Below are 21,822 nucleotides of genomic sequence, written 5' to 3'. Positions count from 1 at the left end.
AGACAGCAAGGCAAACCCTTCCTCTGCCTCTTCCTCCTGAGCCTATTCAACATGAAGATGAGGAAGACAACCTTTATGATGATCCACTTCCACTTACTGAATATTAAATATATTTCATCTTCATGCAGGGTGCGGTGGCTCACGCCTGTAATCCCAGCACTTTGGGAGGCCAAGGCGGGTAGATCACTTGAGGGCAGGAGTTCGAGACCAGTCTGGCCAACATGGTGAAACCTCGCCTCTACTAAAAATACAAAAATTAGCTGGGCGTGGTGGCTCATGCCTGTAACCCCAGCTACTCGAGAAGCTGAAACAGGAGAATTACTTGAACCTGGGAGGTGGAGGCTGCAGTGAGCCCAGATTGTACTACTGCACTCCAGCCTGGGTGACAGAGAAAGACTCCGTCTCAAAAACAAAAAGACAAACAAACAAACAACAACAAAAACAGAATTGTTGCCTTTTTAATCCAACCATGTGATTTTCCTGCGAAACAAAACAATAAACAAACAAAAGTATGTTTTTCAGAGGAAAATAACAGAGTTTTCATAATACTCACTTTGTCCAGGATAAAAACCCAAAATTCCTAGATAAATGAAGAAACACAAAAAATGTGTTCTATTCTTAAAAGACAGTATATGAAAAGCAACTGAGATTAAACTAGATGTTAAAGTTAGCAGATAAGGATTTTAAAGCAGTAAGTGTAACTAGGCTAATAATGAATATAAAATTAAGCAATCTCAATAGGAATACCAGAACATGGAAAAAAAAAAAATTCTGTAACTGAAAAACACAGTCTCTGAAATTAAAATTATGCTGGATGAGATTAAAAGCACACTGGTAATAACAGAGGAAAGAATCTGTATATATGCAAATAAATCAATCAAAATTACCCAATATGAAGAACTAAGAGGAAAAAAGATTGTAATAAGAAAGACCCTCAGGGATCTGTGTGACAAGATTCAAATGCCTAACAAGCTTATTTAAACCCAGAAATAGAGAAAACAGAGGATGAAGCAGAAAACGTTTTTTCAGTGGTGAGCAAAAAATTTTCCAAAGTTAATAAAAGAAAAATTTACAGATTCTTTATTAGAAGTTCAACAAACCAAGTAAGATAAATATTAAGAAGAGCATGATTAGAAATACTATAGTCAAACTGAAAAACACTAAAGGTGTAGAGAAATCTTGAAAGTATTCAGAGGAAAAACAACACATTACATACAGGTGAACAATGATACCAACTATTGCCACTGACTTCTTATCAAAAACAATGGAAATCAGAGGACAGCGGAACGAAATTCTTAACATGGTGAAAGAAAACAACAGGTCAACCTAGAATTTTATACCCAGCAAAAATATCCCTCAAAAATGAAAGTAAAATAAGGACATTTTCTAGACAAAGGAAAAGTAAACAAATATCAACAGAAGACTTGCATTACAATAAATACTAAAGAAAGTTCTTCAGGCCAAAAAGGAATGATAACAGATGAAAACGTGGATCTTTAGGAAGGAATGAAGACTACCATAAAGTAAATAAATAGGTAAGTATCAAAAACTGTTTATTTCCCTTAATTTATTTAAAACACATACAAGTGCTCAAAGTAAAAATAATAGTATTTTACTCTAAGGTTTATAATGAAGGTAGACAATAATACAAATAATCTCTATAGAATAAAGCATGGGGCAGGTAAATAAACCTATACTGTTAAAAGGTTTCTATATTTCACATTAAACGGTGAAATAATAATTCTAAGTACACTGAAATGTTAAGAGCATACACTGTAATCCTTACAGCAACTACTAAAAAAAGAAGAAAATAAGTATGCTAAAAAGTCAATAGATTAATTTTAAAGGAATTATTAAAAATACTCATTAATCCAAAAGGAAGCTGGAAAGGAAGTAAAAAGAAAAAAAGAAGGCAAATACATAAAATAATAAAATGATAGACTATATCATAAGTACATTAGATATTAATAAACAAAATATTGTAAAAAGGCTGTCTGTCAAAGGTATAAAAAGCAATACTGTATGCCATCTAGAACAACGACTATATGCTATCTACAAAATATGTACTTTAAATAAGCAGACACAGATAGGTTAAAAGTAAATGTCTAGGCCAGGTGCGGTGGCTCACGCCTGTAATCCCAGCACTTTGGGAGCCTGAAGTGAGCGGATCACGAGGTCACGAGATTGAGACCATCCTGGCCAACACAGTGAAACCCCGTCTCTATTAAAAAATACAAAAAATTAGCTGGGCCTGGTGGCTAGCACCTGTAGTCCCAGCTACTCAGGAGGCTGAGGTAGGAGAATGGCGTGAACCCAGGAGGCGGAGCTTGCGAGCCAAGATAGCGCCACTGCACTCCAGCCTGGGTGAGACTCTGTCTCAAAATAAATAAATAAATAAATAAATGGCTAAAAATATATACATCATATACACAGGAAGTACAGGAAAGCTGAAGTTAATATATTAATATCACATAAACTAGACTTCAGAAACTAAGAGTATCACCCAAATTAAAAATGGATACTTCATGATAATCAAAGGATCAATTCCTAGGTAGAAATCATGCAGAACATGTTTATCTGACCAAAACAGAATTAAATTAGAATTTAACAATAAGACATACAGAAAAACTCCAGATATATGGAAACCAAATAAAATACTTTCAAATAATCCATGAGTCAAGTAAGAAAGCACAAAGGAAATTTAAAAGTATTTTGAACTGAATGAAAATGAAAAATACAACATATGAGAATTTGTGGGACGCAGCTAAAGCAATGTTTAGGGAGACATTTATAGTTTTAAATGTTTATATTAGAAAAGAAGAAATATCTAAAATCAATTACCTAAGGTTTCACTTTAAGAAGCTACAAAAAGAAGAGCAAAGCACTATAAACACAAAGTAGCTGGAAGAAAGGAAACACTAAAGAGAAAAATCAATGGAAGAAAAAACTAAAAAAGCCAAAATCTGGTACCCTGAGAATATCAATAAAATTAATGTCTCAGCTAAAGTGATCAAATGAAAGAAAAAGAGCAAATACAAACAACCAATACAAATTACCAAAGAATAAAGAATGTGGATGATGGAGACATCACATGAACTCATCCTAGATACTTAGAATATATATTAGTCCATTTTCACTCTGCTGATAAAGACATACCTGAGACCGGAAAATTTACAAAAGAAAGAGATTTATTGGACCTACAGTTCCACATGGCTGGGGAGGCCTCAAAATCATGGTGGAAGGCAAGGAGTAGCAAGTCACATCTTATGTGGATGGCAGCAGGCAAAGAAAGAGCTTGGGCTAGAAACTCCCATTTTTAAAACCAACAGATCTCATGAACCCATTCACTATCACGAGAACAGCACGGGAAAGATCCGCCCCCATGATTCAGTCATCTCCCATGGGGTCCCTCCCACAACACATGGAAATTATGGGAGCTACAAGATGAGATTTGGGTGGGGACTGTATCAGGATATATGTAAGAGCCAAACTGTATCAGGATATATGTAAGTCTTTAAGAGAATTACATGGCTTTCAGCAGCAGTAACATTTGTCCTTGTCCATCTCTAATGGGTTCACTTAATAAATAAAGAAGAATATTAGATCACAAACCCACAAACTTTGTTAATGTGATTTTAAGAAATTTCTTCCTTCCTTCCTCCTTTCCTTTCCTTTTTCTTTTCTTCTTTCCTTTCCTTCCTACATTTCTTCATTCCTTTATTTATTTATTTGAGACAAGGTCTAACTCTGTCACCCAGGCTGAAGTGCAGCAGCATGATCATATCTTACGCAACCTCAAATTCCCTGACTCAAGTGATCCTCCCGCATCAGCCTCCCAAGTAGCTGGGACTACATATGCGTGCCACCATGCTCAGCTAATTTTTTTTCTGTGTGTGAGAGTGTGTGTGTGTGTGTGTGTGTGTGTGTGTGTGTGTACGTATGTCTATATAGATGGGGTCTCACTATTTTGCCCAGGCTGGTCTTAAACTCCTAGTTTCCAGTGATCTTCCCATGTCAGCCTCCCAAAGTTCTGGGATTATAGGCATGAGCTACTACATCAACCTGCAGTTATAATATTTATTGCTGCTAATGTTAACATAAGTGTAATTATTTTATTGTCCTAATTTACAAATATGAAATTTCTACCATTTGCTCTGTAAGTTTCTTTGACTATTCCTTAATTTTGACACGAGTATCTTTCTATATCAAAATTTTATCATCACAACTTACTGTCTCCACAGATGTTACCTGATTCCTTTCTGATTAAATTTTCTATTATGTGTAAATATGTGGAAATTTTAACAGATTACTAAAATCTCTGAGTAATAATCAAATTTTTAAGTTTTCTAATAAAAAAAGCAATAACAATATAAATGGAAGGCAGCCTTTTTTGTGATAACCTCAGCCACTATAAATACATTATGTGCATATAGACATACAGAATATTTTCATTATTTGGTTCTATATTATTTAGGACCAAAATATGATTCTGGCAATTAACTGTGAAAATACAGAGTAACAAAAGATAGGCGAGTTAAACATTAATACAATTCTATGGCTTATTTTTAAACTAAATCTGTAACAGCAAAAGCTCATTTCTTACTCATTTGCCTCTTTTTATTAAAAAAAATATATACTGTTGGACAAAATATACACCATTTTGGCTCCAGATGAGGTGGATTTTGGTAAAATCGTATTTTTATTGTACCCTTAAAATTAAATGTATCTGTTACTAATATGCTCAAAGTTACATACGCATTCAGATTTAGAAGATAAAGAAATCCTCAAATGATAGTGCCCTTGAACAAGCTATTTGCTCTGTGAGCTTCTGTTTCCTTATGTGCAAAATGGCAATAATATTTACCTTACCATGAGAATGAAATAATATCACCTGAGTTGTGAAATAACACAAGTGATTTGGGAGAAGGAGGCAGGCACTAGGAAAGAAGTTAACTGAGGAAGGTACTAATTTGAGTGAATTTGTAAAATCTGAATCAGAAGCATATGAAATATGTTTCCCTCATACCATAGCATTCTGATTTTGAGAGACCTTTAAAATCTCAAGGCTGGCGTAAGAATCGCTCAAGGTTCAATGTATGTCTTTTATATAGGAAGGTGAATAATAATAATCTGAAGGACTAAAATCCTTGTCTTCACAGATAACCCTCGGCAGCCAAATACATGATCTTCAGCGGTTTGCTATTAACAGGAAGACCATATCACCTATCATCTAAGTCTTGAAGCCTTTGGAGGATAAAAGGAAATATTTGGGGGATATGTAGGTTTTGAAGGAGGTACTATAACATGAAGACAACAGGGCTTAATTGGCACTGTCCCAGAGGAAGTAGAGTCTGATCACATTTCTATCACCATTATAGAAAAATGGGATACTGCAATTAGCAGTGAGGTCATCAAGTACTATCTACCCAACCCTCCCTAGCATCTTATTTCCCAATCTTCTACTTTTCCCAGCTTACCAATTAATTAAGCAAGCTCAGTTATCTCCAAACCCATCTCACAGTTTTCCCTAACACAAGGACTCTACTATAGAAAACATATGCCTGCCATTTTCCAAACTAATTGTGCTCATTATTCACCCTACATCTTCATACAAGCAATTCGTGTCTTGAAAATTCTGGTATATTCTATAGATGTTGCTGGTGTGGCTCAATAAACTGTGATAGCAATAGCAGATCTATAAGTCAAGTCACATGATGATAAATTCAAATAAAGTAGTAAGTTTTAAAACATCAGAGTATGCACAGTATGCATAGTATAAGCTATTGGACCTTCCCCCTGCCCTCTGTGTCTTAATGTTCATTGTTTTAATCCTCACACTGTCTGCCTCTTAATCATGCTTATAGATTGCAAGTAGCAAAAAGTGACTCTGAAGAAAATACGTGTGAAAAAGACAGTAAACGCAAAAACAAAGAGAGAAAAAAATTTATTAAAGGTTGTTAAAAACAACCATGAAACCAAACACAGATTGAAATAAACTAAGCTGTTAACTTCTTAGTTGTCATAAGAATTGACTTTACACAATTTTGAATAAAACTCACATCCTGGACATATGAACAACTCCATTTACTTTATTAAGTAACTTTACTTACAAATTAGAATGGTCCTCATCAAGAAGAAAGTAGAAGTTCAAAGTAAAAAGATTTCCTACCCAGACCAAACAAACAAACAAAAAGCCAAAGAAACCATATTAAAATTTAAGACTTATTTGTTCCTCATTCCTTAAATAAATATATTTCTGATAAATCACTCTAGAAGTCTCTAGAGTACCAAAGTCAATATGGAGATCTATTATAAGCAAAGAAACATTTGATAAAAAAATGTGTCACTCTAGAACATCCAATATATAAGCAATAAATGGACAGCAAGATGTCCTATTATACCAGATAAATGCTTTCAATATCTACAGAATAAGAAAAGTCCCTGCAACATCTCTACATAAAATGAATTACTGCCCTAAAAAAACAATTTGTCAAGTTTCTTAATTGGCTAATAAGTTCTAAACACATGTAATCAAAACAAATACCCTAATATTTTGTCTTTCAAAAGAAAACTACAATATTTCAAGTAGTCTATTCAGTTAAGTCCTACCTATAAATAAAGACTACATTTACCATAAAACAAAACTGTAATTAAAATTAAATAATTACACATTGAATAAAAATAACATGGATTCCATGTCAGGATGACATTTTGAACATGGATACCTAATTTCACTCCCTACTAAACTCCAACTAAGATGATAAAAATAAGAGGAAATTTTTTAAGGACCTACACTCTAGGAAAGAGATTTGCTTTGGAAAGGAAGGTGTCCACCAGTGGCTTGGTGATAAAGAAAAACTAGGAAACAAGGTACTGAAGTTCAGAGATCTACAAAAACAAGATCATAAATGATGCCTGTAGTCTCAGCTACCTGAGAGTCTGAGGCAGGAGAATCACTTGACTCTAGGAGTTAGAAGGCTGCAGTAAGCTCAGATTGGAGTGAGCCACTGTACTCCAGCCTGCATGACTGAGCGAGACCCTATTTCTAATAAAATGAAAGAAAGAAACTCCACCTCACGATACTAAACAATAGAGTGCCACTCAAGAAGGCTTAAAGTCATACGAAATCTTCAGTCCATTCACAGTATTGTCTATTACTGCTGATCCAGGAAAATTATCAAGAATGACATAAAAAGAGAATCCAACAGCCATACAAAGCAACTATAAGAGAAATAATCAAAATTTTTCAAAAAATGTAAATATATCTCACCAAAAACCATGAAATAGAGAAGACTATAACATAGCGCTCGAAAAATGAATCAAACATAAACAAGCAAAAAAAAAAAAAAAAAAATTCCAGGACAAAAATAGACAAACAGGGAGATATGAAATGACCATTATCTGATTTTAGGAAAAAGTTCAATTTATTTAAAATAAAAACAAAATAACAAATTAAAATAAGTCATCCTAGAAATGAATATTAAATTACAACATGCTCATATAATAAGAGACATAGATGTTAATGATGAAAAGGGCCAAGAGAAAGAAAACAAAAGTAGTAGAAAATTTCAGAAAAAAGTTATAGAAAGAAGAGGCACACAATGAACAACCAACTAGCTGAGGTTCCAAAAGAAAACACAAGGTAACAGATTATTACAATCAAAATGCAAGAACAGTCCTGTAACTAAAGCCATCCACATGTAGAAAGGGCCCACCACAGGGAAATAAACTACCCATAATTAACCCTGAGATATACACTGATTAAGTTACTGCTCATTAAAGATAAAGGAAAAAGAATACTCTGATTAAGTCACTAACAAAGAAAGACAAGTTGGTATCAGTCTCAACTGCATGATACACAGCAAAACAATGGCTTTAATTTTTTTTTTGAGAAATTCAAGAGGGAAAAAAGTATGTTGGCCATGTTACATCCCATTGGCCATGTATTCCAGCGAAGCTATCCTTCAAAAATCAAAACCACAGAAAAACAAAAAGTAATAAAAGTAGTAATTTACGTTAGATTTATATAAGTCAAGACCATGCAACAATTTCTAGGTAAGTCACCGAAGGTATAATTAAAATAATATAAACTAGTCACCTAATAGAGAAGAAAATGAAATAAAATTAGTCCAAAGAAGAAAGTAGAAAAAAATGAAAAAATGGATTGCACAAATAGAAAACGAAGAATAAGATGGTAGAATTAAATCCAAATAGATCAGTAATTAATAAATATAAATGGACTAAATAATACAATCGAAAGATTATCCAACTGAAGGCAACAAACTACAAGCAGCTTTCAAAATGAACATCTTAAGTATTAAACCAAAGCAGGGTTCAAAGTAAAGGCAGAGAAAAAAAGATCATGCACACACTAACAAAAAGAAAAAAAGATGGTGAAACCATACCAATGTCAGATAAAGCAGACTTCAAAATAAAGGCTACTATTAGAGACAGTCCTTGATGATAAGGGTAAACCCAAAAGCGTGTATTAATCTAACATTCCTGAATTTATAAATATGTAATAAAAGAGCCTCAAAATACGTAAAGCAGAAGTTAACAAAACTTAAAGGCAGAATCTTGATTGTGGATTTGTAAATTTAGAAAGTAAAGACACAGAAGATTTGAACTCATGGTTAAATTTACCTATCAACTATACTTCAAAACTTCTTTTTTTTTTTTTTTTTTTTTGAGACGGAGTCTCACGCTGTTGCCCAGGCTGGAGTGCAGTGGCGCGATCTCGGCTCACTGCAAGCTCCGCCTCCCGGGTTCCCGCCATTCTCCTGCCTCAGCCTCCTGAGTAGCTGGGACTACAGGCGCCCGCCACCGCGCCCGGCTAATTTTTTTTGTATTTTTAGTAGAGACGGGGTTTCACTGTGGTCTCGATCTCCTGACCTTGTGATCCGCCCGTCTCGGCCTCCCAAAGTGCTGAGATTACAGGCTTGAGCCACCGCGCCCGGCCTCAAAACTTCTTAATACTCATTCTTATCAAATGTACCTATAATATTTCTTAAAATAAACTATATGGTGGGCCACGAAGGTAACCTCAACACTTTTCAAATCTAGAAAGCATTCAGATTATGTTTTCTAACTATAGTACAATTAAGGAAGAAAACAATAAACAAAAGACAACTAGAAGAATCCCCAAATGTTTGGAAATTAAGTAATACATGTTTATATATCCCATGGGAAAGAAGAAATCACAATGAGAATCTTTAAAATATGTGAATCAAATGAAAGCTAAAATATAACACATCAAAAATTTGTAGAATATATCTAAAGCACAGCTCAGAGGAAAATTTATAGAGCTATAAATGCACAAATAAGAAAAGAATAAAAGCTGAAAATAAATGATCTAAGCATCCATCTCAAAGGGAAAAAAAAACAGAAAAGTAAACTCAAAAGGTAAAAGGAAAGAAATAAAGAGAAAAGAAGCAAAAAATAATGAAACAAAAGATCAAGAAAGACCAAAGTTGATTTCTTGAAAGATTAATAAGGTTGATAAACTATTCATAGAAATGATGTTTTAAAAAAGAAATCACAAATAAAATAATCGATATTAGATTTAAATCACCTTTTGCCCATATGGGTTAAAAGCTATGAAAATAATCTTTCTACCATAAACAACTAGAAAAGCAGATAAAATGTATGAAACAACTGATTCAGATACTATGCAAGAGGCAGCCTAGGACTATGATTCCCAAAAAAGGAAATAAAGGAACCTTAGGTGTGCCTCAGTTTACTGCCTTTAGAAACTTTCCAGACCACAGAGCAGGAAGAGGGAACCTAAACAAAAGCCTAGTGGATCTGCTGAGCCAAGGAGACAGAGACAGACCTTCAGGTAGATCAAGGTTACTAGGATTTGCAAAGCATTGTATCAAACAGAAGGAAGTTTGATGGAAAGAGGAATACAGAAATCTGAAGTAGCATCCCCTAGATCTTCTGATGAGTTCTAATCTATAAATATGTGAGGTGAAATTTCATGGAACCAGGGAAAAATATACTGGAAAACAGAAAAATTCCTAAACATCACACAGGGGGAGAAATAGAGTTCCCACAAGCCAGGAGACACCTTCTACCAAAGGCATTGCATAGAGTCAAGTATTAACACTGGAACAAAATTAGCCAGAAAAAATGTATCCTAGACTCATCCTAACAAAGCCGAAAAATAAGCCTTGATATTGGTAAAGTATAGCAACGTGATGAGGTTATCTCATGGCTACATGGGAGTTTATTATACTATTCTCTACTTCAATGAATGCTTAATTTTTCTCCATTTAAAGGTTAAAAAAATTATTTGAACCTTCATTTATATATCTGTTATTTGAAACTCACCATAAAAATCACAGTGGCCAGTTTTTCAGTCCAATCCATATAAACCTATTCAGAAATTACCTGAAACCTTATACAAATACACCCACCAGCAACAACGCTATTTTGGGGGGAAAAATATAAACATTCTGAATTTTAACTAAGACAAATTAAGCAAATAGGTATTTTTCAGCTTTGAGTATTTACTGACCCTCATCTGTCTTAGAGAAATCTGTTCAGATCAGCATAGGTGTCAAATGTTCTAAAATGTAAAACCAGGGTCAACTGTCCTTACCAGAGGCAGAGGCTCAAGCCTCTACTTGCTGTGTAGATCAAGTGTTTGTAAAGAGGGGTTGTTTGTATATTCCTAATATGTAATTCTAGTTATATTGCTCAATTGAATAATATATCTTATCAAAATGCCAGAAACATTTGTTTGGACCTATAACTCATATCAAGTTTTACTATTGAGCTATCAGAATGCAAAGCTGGTAAATAAAAATCAAAACCAATCTCCCCTTTACTATAATAGTTAATGTTCTAAAATATGTATAATAATATGCTTGTTTAGTATATGTCTCATTTAGCGACGTGATAGGGCATAACACTTTTCCCTATTATTACCAAGGATCAGCTATGTGCTAAGAAGCATGCAAGCTATATTTATGTACTTTATCTCACTCAATTCTCCAGTTTTAAACAAATAGCTGTTGTTATCATCCCTTTTGGTGTTTTGGATATTTTTTTCCTGTTGGGGGACAGCTGTTTTGTTTTGTTTTTACTTTGAGAAAACTGGACTCTTAAAAGTTCAGAGGTCACAGAGTCAACGAGTGATAACACTGAAATCGAATCTCAGGTTTGTCCACATCCTTTCAACTATGACATACTGCCAATGAGATCTGATTGCAGTATCATTTTCAAATAAAATCTATAAAACAAAGATTTACACAGACTCATTTCTAAAATATTATCAAAAGATTTAACCCTATCTTATCACAAGTAGATCCATTTAACTAAATATTTTGGAACTCATGGTATCAACCTTACAAATTCCCAATCATCATCTCTGGTCTCCCCATTTTTAAGAAAAGATATTAAGGGTAGAATTGGGAAGAATGGGAAAAAAGCAAAAGAGAAACACAGAAAGACAGTGCCTCCCCACTAAAAAAGCATATAACCCACCCACTATGCCAAAGGTTAAGTCATTTAGTCAAGTTCAAAGATCTTCAAAGACTTCTTAGATCCAGATAAGCCCATATGTTACCAAAATTCTGTGAAAAAGCTATTGCTTTCCAATCTGCTTCTCATGTTTAAGATACAGAACACACAGATGCTTGGCATCACTCATCAGTCTTCCTAAATTTTCACACCAGATAATCAAGGTCCACCAATAACTTTCCTATCTAAAAATCCTAGAAATGTCTTTATTCCATCAGTGCCTGGTTCCCTTGTTAAATCAGAAAGTAACCATAAAAGACCATTCAGTTACTGTACAATAAGTGTTAATTTGCTAATTTCTTCACAGGTAATCAATTAAAATGTAAAATATTGGATAAAACTAGTTGCACTAAATTTAACAGCTGCTCCATAAGCATAATTAGTTTCACAAGGGCCATATGTATTCTGAACAGAGACAGAGTTGAAACAAATAGACAGATTTTAAACAAGTTTGAGAAAATCTGCATTTAATTAGCAGGTGGGCACTACAACTGCATAACATTTTTATACATTTATATTTATGAAGTGACAGAAGATCTAAAGGCTTTTTAAAACGGCGTTTATTGTTTGAATGGGAACTGTTTTGCTGCATGCTAAAGTGATTTAAGTCCTTATAGCTCTGCTTTGAAAAAAAATCATAAATGGTGAAAGAAAACATGTGGAAAACTGTAAAACTAGAAAGAATTCTCGACAAAAAACAGATACACATACCATAACTAAAAGGAACTACACTTAATTAAATGTACACTACATCTGGAATATCAGCCTAATAAAATGTGAAACTATTAATTTTCATTGTTCTAAAGGAAATGAGGTCAGTGTCATTTAATAATTCCTCCAATTACATTGGGCTAACTCATTGGACTATATGTTCTGGACACCATCTAATCTTAAAATGCTATATACTTTACATTATCCTTAAACTTTTAAATAAAGGCATTTAAATTACAGAGGGGTAAAATAATAAAATCAGCAAATGAATTTTTTTAGCAGCTGGTAGCTACTAGTATTATATTTAAAACTTTATGGCTTTGGATGAGATTTTTCATGGACACTCATAAGTCTGAGTACACATTTGTTAGTTCTTATTAACACTGAAATCATTACTTTAAATATAGGAGTAGAATGCATAATTTTTAAAAGCAAAATGATGTTTATGCCACCAATAATTTCATTAGTTGGCTATATTTATTATTATTAGTTTTTAAATGTATGAAAAACAATAGGGCTTTTGAGGGCAAAATGCTTTACGGACTCTAAGGAGCAATAATATTTTTTGTAAAACAAAATGACGATTTTCCAAAATAAAACTGGATAATGAAGCAAATTCCTGCATTGTCCGTCTCTGCAGTGGAGAGTTAGAGAGAAGTCCTTATCAAGTAAGTAAACCAGTACCTTAAAAGTTAACTGTTTTCTCACCTAGCCAAATAAAGAGTGTGAAGCCTCCCATTTAGGTATCAAAGACACTGCACTTCAAAATTTCTTCAAATAGTAAAGTCCATATGCACAAACAAATTTAAATTATTAAACATTAATCTTGATTCTGGTAGCTTATTTTTGGAATTTAAGAAGTATCAACATGTTTTCTAATGTGCAAAATCTAAATCTGTATATGAACATTTTTAAGTATTTATGGAATCCATGCATCAAAAAAAGATTTAAAACAACAAATATGATTGTAAAATCAAACTCTGAAAACTATGTGCTTTGTAATCAACATTAATAAATACTTTATATTAAAAAATAAAACAAAAATACAGATTACTGTCCCTCAAAATAATTAAAAGTTTTTATATTAAAATTTGCCTTTACAGTTTATTCATATGAAATAGAAACTTATTGGGACAAAATATTAATATCTCTTAATTATAGCAAATTTTATTATTCTAAAGCTAAAAGAAAAACTTAAGATACTTGACAGCTTTATTTACTAAGAAGCATCCTTAAACATTATAAAGCTACAAGTAACTTGCTGAATGATTTCACACAACTACATAAAACATCACTTAAACGGACACACCTAATAGTTTACCAAATACATTGTTATCTGCTTGCTTTTAAATTAGACTTCCAACTCCCTTGTTTTATACTTTTCTTCCAAATCTGGGAACAAGTTCTAAATTGTTTATGTCATTATTTTAATTGCCAAAAAAAAGGCTTTAATGGTAATGAAAGAATCTGAAAAAGCAAGATGCCTTAGGCATGAAACATCTCAATGGTCACCATATTTCATAAATGAGAAACAGAACTCAGGTACACCCTGCATTATTGTGTATTGTACTGTATTGTGTTATATGCTCAGGTACAAGAGGAAAAAACACTTGAAATTGAAACACACATTAGTATATTTCTTGATTTGGTGTGAGTGCTTCAAAAATAATTCTAGGTTTTTTTTTTTTTTTCATAAACCATATAATAGGAAGCAGAAGAGATTTTAAAAAGAGACAGAGTCTATATCTTTGAGGTTTTGTTCCATGATGCAAGAAGAAACAAAGGCAAGCTAGTAATGAATAAAAAAGCTTAGTTAACTGAAAAATCAAAAATTATACTTTTTCTTAGTTTTCTCCATGAATCTTTATCTTGCATATTTCCAGCATGATTTAATAAAGATATTCCTAAATTCAAGTTCAAGATTCGGTATAAATAATTGATTTTATACTATTGGAAACAACACAAAGAAGAAAGTAAACTTAAAGTGAAACCCCACCCCAATAACACCTAGCATGTATGGATTTTTATCAACAGTAAGACCAAACAGCAATCTTTTTTATCTAATTTAGAGATGGTATCACTTTGTCACCCAATCTGGAATGCAGTGCCATGATCACTGCAGCTTCAAACTACAGGGCTCAAGCAATTCTCCCCCATCAGCCCCCTGAGTAGCTAGGACTACAGGTGCATGCCACCATGCCCAATTAATTTTTTATTTTTGGAGAGATGGAGTCTAACTATGCTGCCTGTGTTGGTCTTGAACTCCTGGTCTCAAGCAATTCTCCTTCCTCAGCCTCCCAACATGCTGGGATTACAGGTATGAGCCATCAAACCCAACTGAAAAGGAATCTTTAGGCTTATATTCAAACTTACAAATTATTGTTTTACTTTTTATTTTCATAACTCCTTTTTTTAGAGGTCCTTCCTAAAAAATGGTGTCAATATATAATCATGTCTATTTCCAGCTGATATTTTACTTTTTAAGCAAAAACATAACTTCTTAACTAAATCAATTTTACACTGAATAACCTATAAATTCACTAGAAGATCAACCCACACAAACAATACAAAGGCACTTCTTTTTTTAAACAATCACTCATTTCCATTTTTACTACTGAGTAAAGGAAAAAGAGGTTATTAAAAAAAACTTTAAAGTGTCATTTTAGTTGAACTTAGGATTGAAAAAATAATTAAATTAAAATTCAATCTATTATCTTAAAAATAATCAAAACCATTTTATTTTCCTGAAAAGTATTTTAAAATCCTCAAACTATCACCTGGAGTTTTCCTTATGGATAATTTAAGTAGAAGGTAAGTTTATTTTCTTACCTTTATCTGGACCAATAACATTAATTAACTTATTTATCTTTATCTGCATTACTAACAGATTTGTGGAAAGAATTAGAAAGGGGAAGGAAAATATTGGAAGGAGTGACAATTGGCAAATTCATACAGAAGGAAAATACAGAATAAAATTTAAAATTAGATACTGGAAAAAAATAAAATAAAATTAGACCTTAGAAACTATCAAATCAGAATAGTTTGGGGCCAGATAGTACTTTATAGAATAACTGTACAGCTCAGTACCATATCATAATTAGTATTCATAAAGGTCCCAAGTAATTAGCAAAAACAGAATACAACTGGAATTAAACTTCCTTTTAAAAAAACTGCTACACATGAGAAATAAAAGTTGGAATCTACCCTTGAGAGAAGAATAGTACTTAAAACGTATCAGAACAAAGGAATAATAATTATTTTATTTGAACCATTCTTTCCTTCTTTCCTTAAACACAAAGCACTCAGTCTGGGCAAAAAAGGCTTAAAAGAAAAAAGATTTCAACACAAACTCTCAAAGTATTTTCCAGTAACACTTAGCCTACAGAATTAACTCTGAGAGTTTAAGGAAACCTAAGGCTGCCCTAAGTCTATGTTTGGGCCTGAGTAAGCCAAAGAGCCCAGAACGCCAAGAACTAAGACATACGGATATCTTGAAATCCTTGAAAGTTCTACCAGGCCAGTGAATTACAAAGGTCTTTAAAGTAAAATTTATAATCTGGGGCCCACTCATAAGCCAATGTGAACTCCAGTTAGGGAGTTTCTCTATCACCTAAGAAAAAGTATTTATAAAATCAGCTTGTTCATTAAATGTCACTTACATGTTTCACATTATGAATTTAATAAATGATTTGTAATTAACTTGAAAAATTTAGAAGGGAAACACATCAGACATCTTCCTGCCTTTTGGCCTTTGCACAGGCTCTTCCCATCATCTTAACACACTTCCCCAGACATCTAAGATTCCCTTATCTCCTTCATATCTTTGCCTAAATGTCTTCTTTTCATTAAGTTCAGTTCTATCCTGTTAAATACTGAAACCTGCCCTCTCTCCCAACCTCCAGAACTCCCAATGCTCCATAACTTCATAACTTGTTCTATATTTCTTTTTCCCATTGTACTAGACCCAACATACTATATAATTTAATTATATTTGTTGTTCATTGACTATTCTCCTTGTTAGAATGTAAGCTCTACAAGGGCAGTTTCTTTTACTAATAATATTCCAGGTGCCTAGAATTGTGCCTTCACAAAAAAAAGCACTAAAATATTTGTTAAGAATAAATAAACAAATAAATAAATTCATGTACTACTTTCTCAATTTGTGTCCTCTCTTCTAAAATCTGCACATTTAATATTTTTCTTAATAAACTCACCTAAATATTTATCTGATTTTTTACATGTACCCAAATTATCCTAATATTAGAAATTACTGTCATTTTCTCCCCTTCCCAATAAAATAGAATACATACAACTAACAGATAAGTTACAATCAGACTATAAGGTATTTTTGTTAAAATTTACATTGCTTTGTATTTCTCACACTATGATAATAACATCTAAGAAAACTCATAAAGGAAATTTATATAAAATGAACTATTTTTATCACTAATTTTCCAACAAAAAGCATACACATATTCTGAATTTTATGCAAAGGGAATGAGAAAGTAATCTAGTCCACAAAAGGTCATAATTTGAAGGATTTTCTTAACTCTGGGATAAATGCCATTACACCCTCCCAAATACAGACACTTTTCCAGGTGATAGATATTTCTCTCACGTGTCCAGAACTCCACGTCTAAGCCAAGTCTATATTATGAACATCCAAAAAGGATCCTTAGCATGCCACATTTGCCAAATTCATTCTGTTCCCTTGTCCTCAGAGCCCTAATTAACATCTAGTGCTAGTACAGTTCAAGAAAAAGATTTCATAAATTTTCAGGAACAGAAACAGTTTTGCTGATCATCTAGTTCAATGATTCTCATCCCTAGCCATGTATCAGTCACCTGGGGAGCTTTTAAAACTGTACATAGGGCCAGAGGCGGCGGCTCACGCCTGTAATCCCAGCACTTTGGGAGGCCGAGGCGGGCAGATCACAAGGTCAGGAGTTTGAGATCAGCCTGGCCAACATAGTGAAACCCCGTCTCTACTACAAATACAAACAATTAGCCGGGCATGGTGGTAGGTGCCTGTAATCCCAGCTACTTGGGAGGCTGAAGCAGGAGAACTGCTTGAACCTGGGATACGGAGGTTGCAGTGAGCCGAGATGGCGCCACTGCACTCCAGCCTGGGTGACAGTGCGAGACTCCATCTCAAAAAAAAAAAACAAAAAAAAAAAACCACCTCGACCTAAACCTTATACTCTCTACAATAATTAAATCAAAATGAATCACACACTTCAAGATAAAATAAAAACTATGAAAGTTCTAGAAAGAAAAACATATGAGAAAAAGCTTTCAAATCTAGTATTTGGCAAAGAGTTCTTGGATTTGACTCCAAAAGCATAGATCTGATACCATAAAAGGAAGAACTGATAAAACTGGACTTCACCAAAATTTAAAACTTTTGATATGTAAAAGACTCTGTGAAGAGGATGAAAAGATAAGCTAAAGACTAGGAGAAAATATTTTTTAAGTAAAGAACTCTCAAACCTGAATAGTAAAAACAACAACAACAAGAAAAAACCTATTCAATTAGAAAAAAAGTACAAAACAAGTTAACAGATATTTCACCAAAGAGGATACACAGATAGCAAATAAGTATATGAAAAGTTGTTCAGCATCATTAACCACTAGAGAAATGCAAATTAAAATGACAATGAGATATCATTATTCAACTATCAGATCAGCTAAAATGAAAACAGCAATGTCAAATATTGTTGGACACAGAGAAACTGGATAGCTCATATAGTGCTATTGGGAATTTAAAACAATACAGCAACTCTGCAAAATAGTTTGGCAGTTTATTACAAAATGAAACATGTAACTGCTATGACTCAGCAAGAGTACACTTGGGCATTTATTCCAAAGAAATGAAAATAATATGTTCACACAAAAACCTATACATGAATTATCACAGTAACTTTTCTTATAACAGCCAAAACTGAAAAAAACACTTGCAATGGACGAATAGTTAAACAAACTGAGGTACATCCATACCGTGAGATACTACTTAGCAATAAGAAGAACAAGTTACTGATATACACAACAACATAGATAAATCTCCAGGGGGTTATGGTAAGCGAAAAAAGCCAATCTCAAAGGTTACATACTGTACAATTCCATTTACAAAACGTTCTTAAATGACAAAAATCATGAAAAATAACAGATTACTGGTTGCCTAATCTTTTCTTTCAAAGGGGGTCCAAAGGCAAAAGAAAAGTGAGTTTGCCAAAATAGGGCAATATGAGGGATTCCTGGGGTAATACTCTCTATCTTAGCTGTATCAATGTCAACATTCTGGTTGTGATACCGTATTACAGTTTCGCAGAATATTATCATCAGGGAAACAGGACAAAGAGTATATAGGATCTCTCTGTATTATTTCATCTACCTGCATGTGAATCCACAACTATCTCAAACAAAAAGTTAAAAATATACAAATACATTATTCTCAAGGTACTGGCCAATGCAACTAGACAAGATAAACAATAAGATGTATTAGAAATGGAAATAAAACAATTTTTATTTGCAGATAGTAGTACACTTAGAAAATCCCAGAGGGGGGAAAATTGATAACATTGACTCAAACCATAAAAGAATTCAGCAAGCTTAGCAAAATATAAAACTAATATTTTAAAAAAGCACAAATAACCAGTAAGTAAATATAACAAATGACAAAATCCCATTTACAACAACAACTTAAAAATAAAACATTTAGGAATAAACAAAAAAAAGTTCAAAACCTAACTTTATAGAAACTGTAAAACATCCTGAAACAAACAGAAGCAAACTGGAACAAATAGAAAGATACCCCTTCTCATTGGTTAGTCGTTCTCAACTTCATCAAGGTACCAGGTTTCAATTCACAAACTTAATGTAATCCCAATAAAAATTCCAATGAGCATGTCTACAGAGCTAGAAAAGTTCAACTTAGAATTCATACAGAAAAATAAACATCCAAGAATACCCAGAAAAACAGTGGAAATCAAAGAATTCTCAAGAGCAAAAATGAATGATTAGAAAACAAACAAGAGAAAATAAACAGCTTTTTGGTCAATAAGCCCAAAAGTTGGTATACTGAAAAGAACTTAAAAATTGATAAATCCCTGATGAGATTAATCAGGAAAGATAGGAGATTAAAATAGCTTTAACGGGAGCCGGGAGCAGTGGCTCATGCCTGTAATCCCAGCACTTTGGGAGGCCGAGGATGGCAGATCACTTGAGGTCAGAGATCAAGATCAGTCTGGCCAACATGGTGAAACCCCATCTCTACCAAAAAATACAAAAATTAGGTGGGCATGGTGGCATGCACCTATAGTCCCAGTTACTCGGGAGGCAGAGGTGGGATAAAAGTTTGAACCTGGCGAGGCGGAAGTTACAGTGAGCTGAGATCCTGAGATCCTGCCACAGCACTCCAGCCTGGGCAACAGAGTGAGACCTTGTGTTAAAACAAAAAACAAATGAACAAACAAACAAAACCAAAACAACAACAGGAATGAAAACAAGATTCAAATAACTATTAAAAGACAACAGTCTACAGATAACAAAAAGATAAGTAGGTGCTAAAAACAATATCCTGCTAATAAATTTGAAAAAGTAAATTGACAAACTCCTATCTGACACACATAAAAATAGAAAATTTTGTCTCAATTCTCTCCATGCTAATTTGTAGTCTATGAAATCCCAACAAATCACATTTTTTGTTTTAGAAAGTCAAGATAATTCTAAAAATTATATTGATATTAAATATTGATATAAAATTATATTGCAAACAGCCAAAATCAGTCAATATATTCTAAGTTCTAGGGTACATGTGCACAACGTGCAGGTTTGTTACATACATATACATGTGCCATATTGGTTTGCTGTACCCATTAACTCATCATTTACATTAGGTATTTCTCCTAATGCTATCCCTCTCCCAGCCCCCCACAACCCGACAGGCTCCAGTGTGTGATGTTCCCTGCCCTGTGTCCAATTGTTCTCATTGTTCAATTCCCACCTATGAGTGAGAACATGCGGTGTTTGCTTTTCTGTCCTTGTGATAGTTTGCTCAGAATGATAGTTTCCAGCTTCATCCATGTCCCTGCAAAGGGCGTGAACTCATCCTTTTTTATGGCTGCATAGTATTCAATACTGTACATGTGCCACATTTTCTTAATCCAGTCTATCACTGATGGACATTTGGGTTAGTTCCAAGTCTTTGCTATTGTGAATAGTGCCACAATAAACATACATGTACGTGTGTTTTAATAGTAGCATGATTTATAATCCTTTGGGTATATACCCAGTAATGAGATTGCTGGGTCAAATGGTATTTCTAGTTCTAGATCCTTGAGGAATCACCACACTGTCTTCCACAATGGCTGAACTAATTTGCACTCCCACCAACAGTGTAAAAGCATTCCTGTTTCTCCACATCCTCTCCAGCATCTGTTGTTTCCTGACTTTTTAATTATCGCCATTCTAACTGATGTGAGATGGTATCTCATTGTGGTTTTGATTTGCATTTTTCTGATGACTAGTAATGATGAGCATTTTTTCATGTTTCTGTTGGCTGCATAAATGTCTTCTTTAGAGAAGTGTCTGTTCATATTATTTGCCCACTTTTTGATGGGTTTTTTTTTTTCTTGTAAATTTGTTTAAGTTCTTTGTAAATTCTGGATATTACCCCTTTGTCAGATGGGTAGATTGCAAAAATTTTCTCCCATTCTGTAGGTTGCCTGTTCACTCTGATGGTACTTTCTTTTGCCATGCAGAAGCTCTTTAGCTTAATTAGATCCCATTTGTCTATTTTGGTTTTTGTTGCCATTGCTTTTGGTGTTTCAGTCATGAAGTCTTTGATCATGCCTATGTCCTGAATGGTATTGCCTAGGTTTTCTTCTAGGGTTTTTATGGTTTTAGGTCTAACATTTAAGTCTTTAATCCATCCTGAATTAATGTTTATATAAGGTGTAAGGAAGGGATCCAGTTTCAGCTTTCTACATATGGCTAGCCAGTTTTCCCAGCACCATTTACTAAATAGGGAATCCTTTCCCCTTGTATTTGTCAGGTTTGTCAAAGATCAAATGGTTGTAGATGTGTGGTGTTATTTCTGAGGCCTCTGTTCTGTTCCATTGGTCTGTACCTCTGTTTTGGTACCAGTACCATGCTGTTTTGGTTACTGTAGCCTTGTAGTATAGTTTGAAGTCAGGTAGTATGATGCCTTCAGCTTTGTTCTTTTTGCTTAGGATAGTCTTGGTAACGCAGACTCTTTTTTAGTTCCATATGAACTTTAAGGTAGTTTTTTCCAATTCTGTGAAGAAACTCATTGGTAGCTTGATGGGGATGGCACTGAATCTATAAATTACCTTGGGCAGTATGGCCATTTTCACGATATTGATTCCTCCTATCCATGAGCATGGAATGTTCTTCCATTTGTTTGTGTTCTCTTTTATTTCATTGAGCAGTGGTTTGTAGTTCTCCTTGAAGAGGTCCTTCACATCCCTTGTAATCTGGATTCCTAGGTATTTTATTATCTTTGTAGCAATTGTGAATGGGAATTCACTCATGATTTGGCTCTCTGTCTGTTATTGGTGTAGACAA

General features: G+C 33.7%; 1 protein-coding gene across 1 annotated transcript in view; it reads right to left on the bottom strand.

The window, feature by feature from the left end:
• RSRC1 (arginine and serine rich coiled-coil 1) overlaps positions 1-21,822 on the bottom strand; it is a 418,307-nt gene that overhangs the window by 334,548 nt on the left and 61,937 nt on the right. The window lies entirely within an intron of this gene.

The sequence above is a fragment of the Macaca fascicularis genome, chromosome 2 (genome assembly GCF_037993035.2).
Source record: "Macaca fascicularis isolate 582-1 chromosome 2, T2T-MFA8v1.1".
Lineage (NCBI taxonomy): Eukaryota > Metazoa > Chordata > Mammalia > Primates > Cercopithecidae > Macaca > Macaca fascicularis.
The sequence above is the reverse complement of the archived record's forward strand: the minus strand, read 5'-3'. Positions and strand labels throughout refer to the sequence as shown.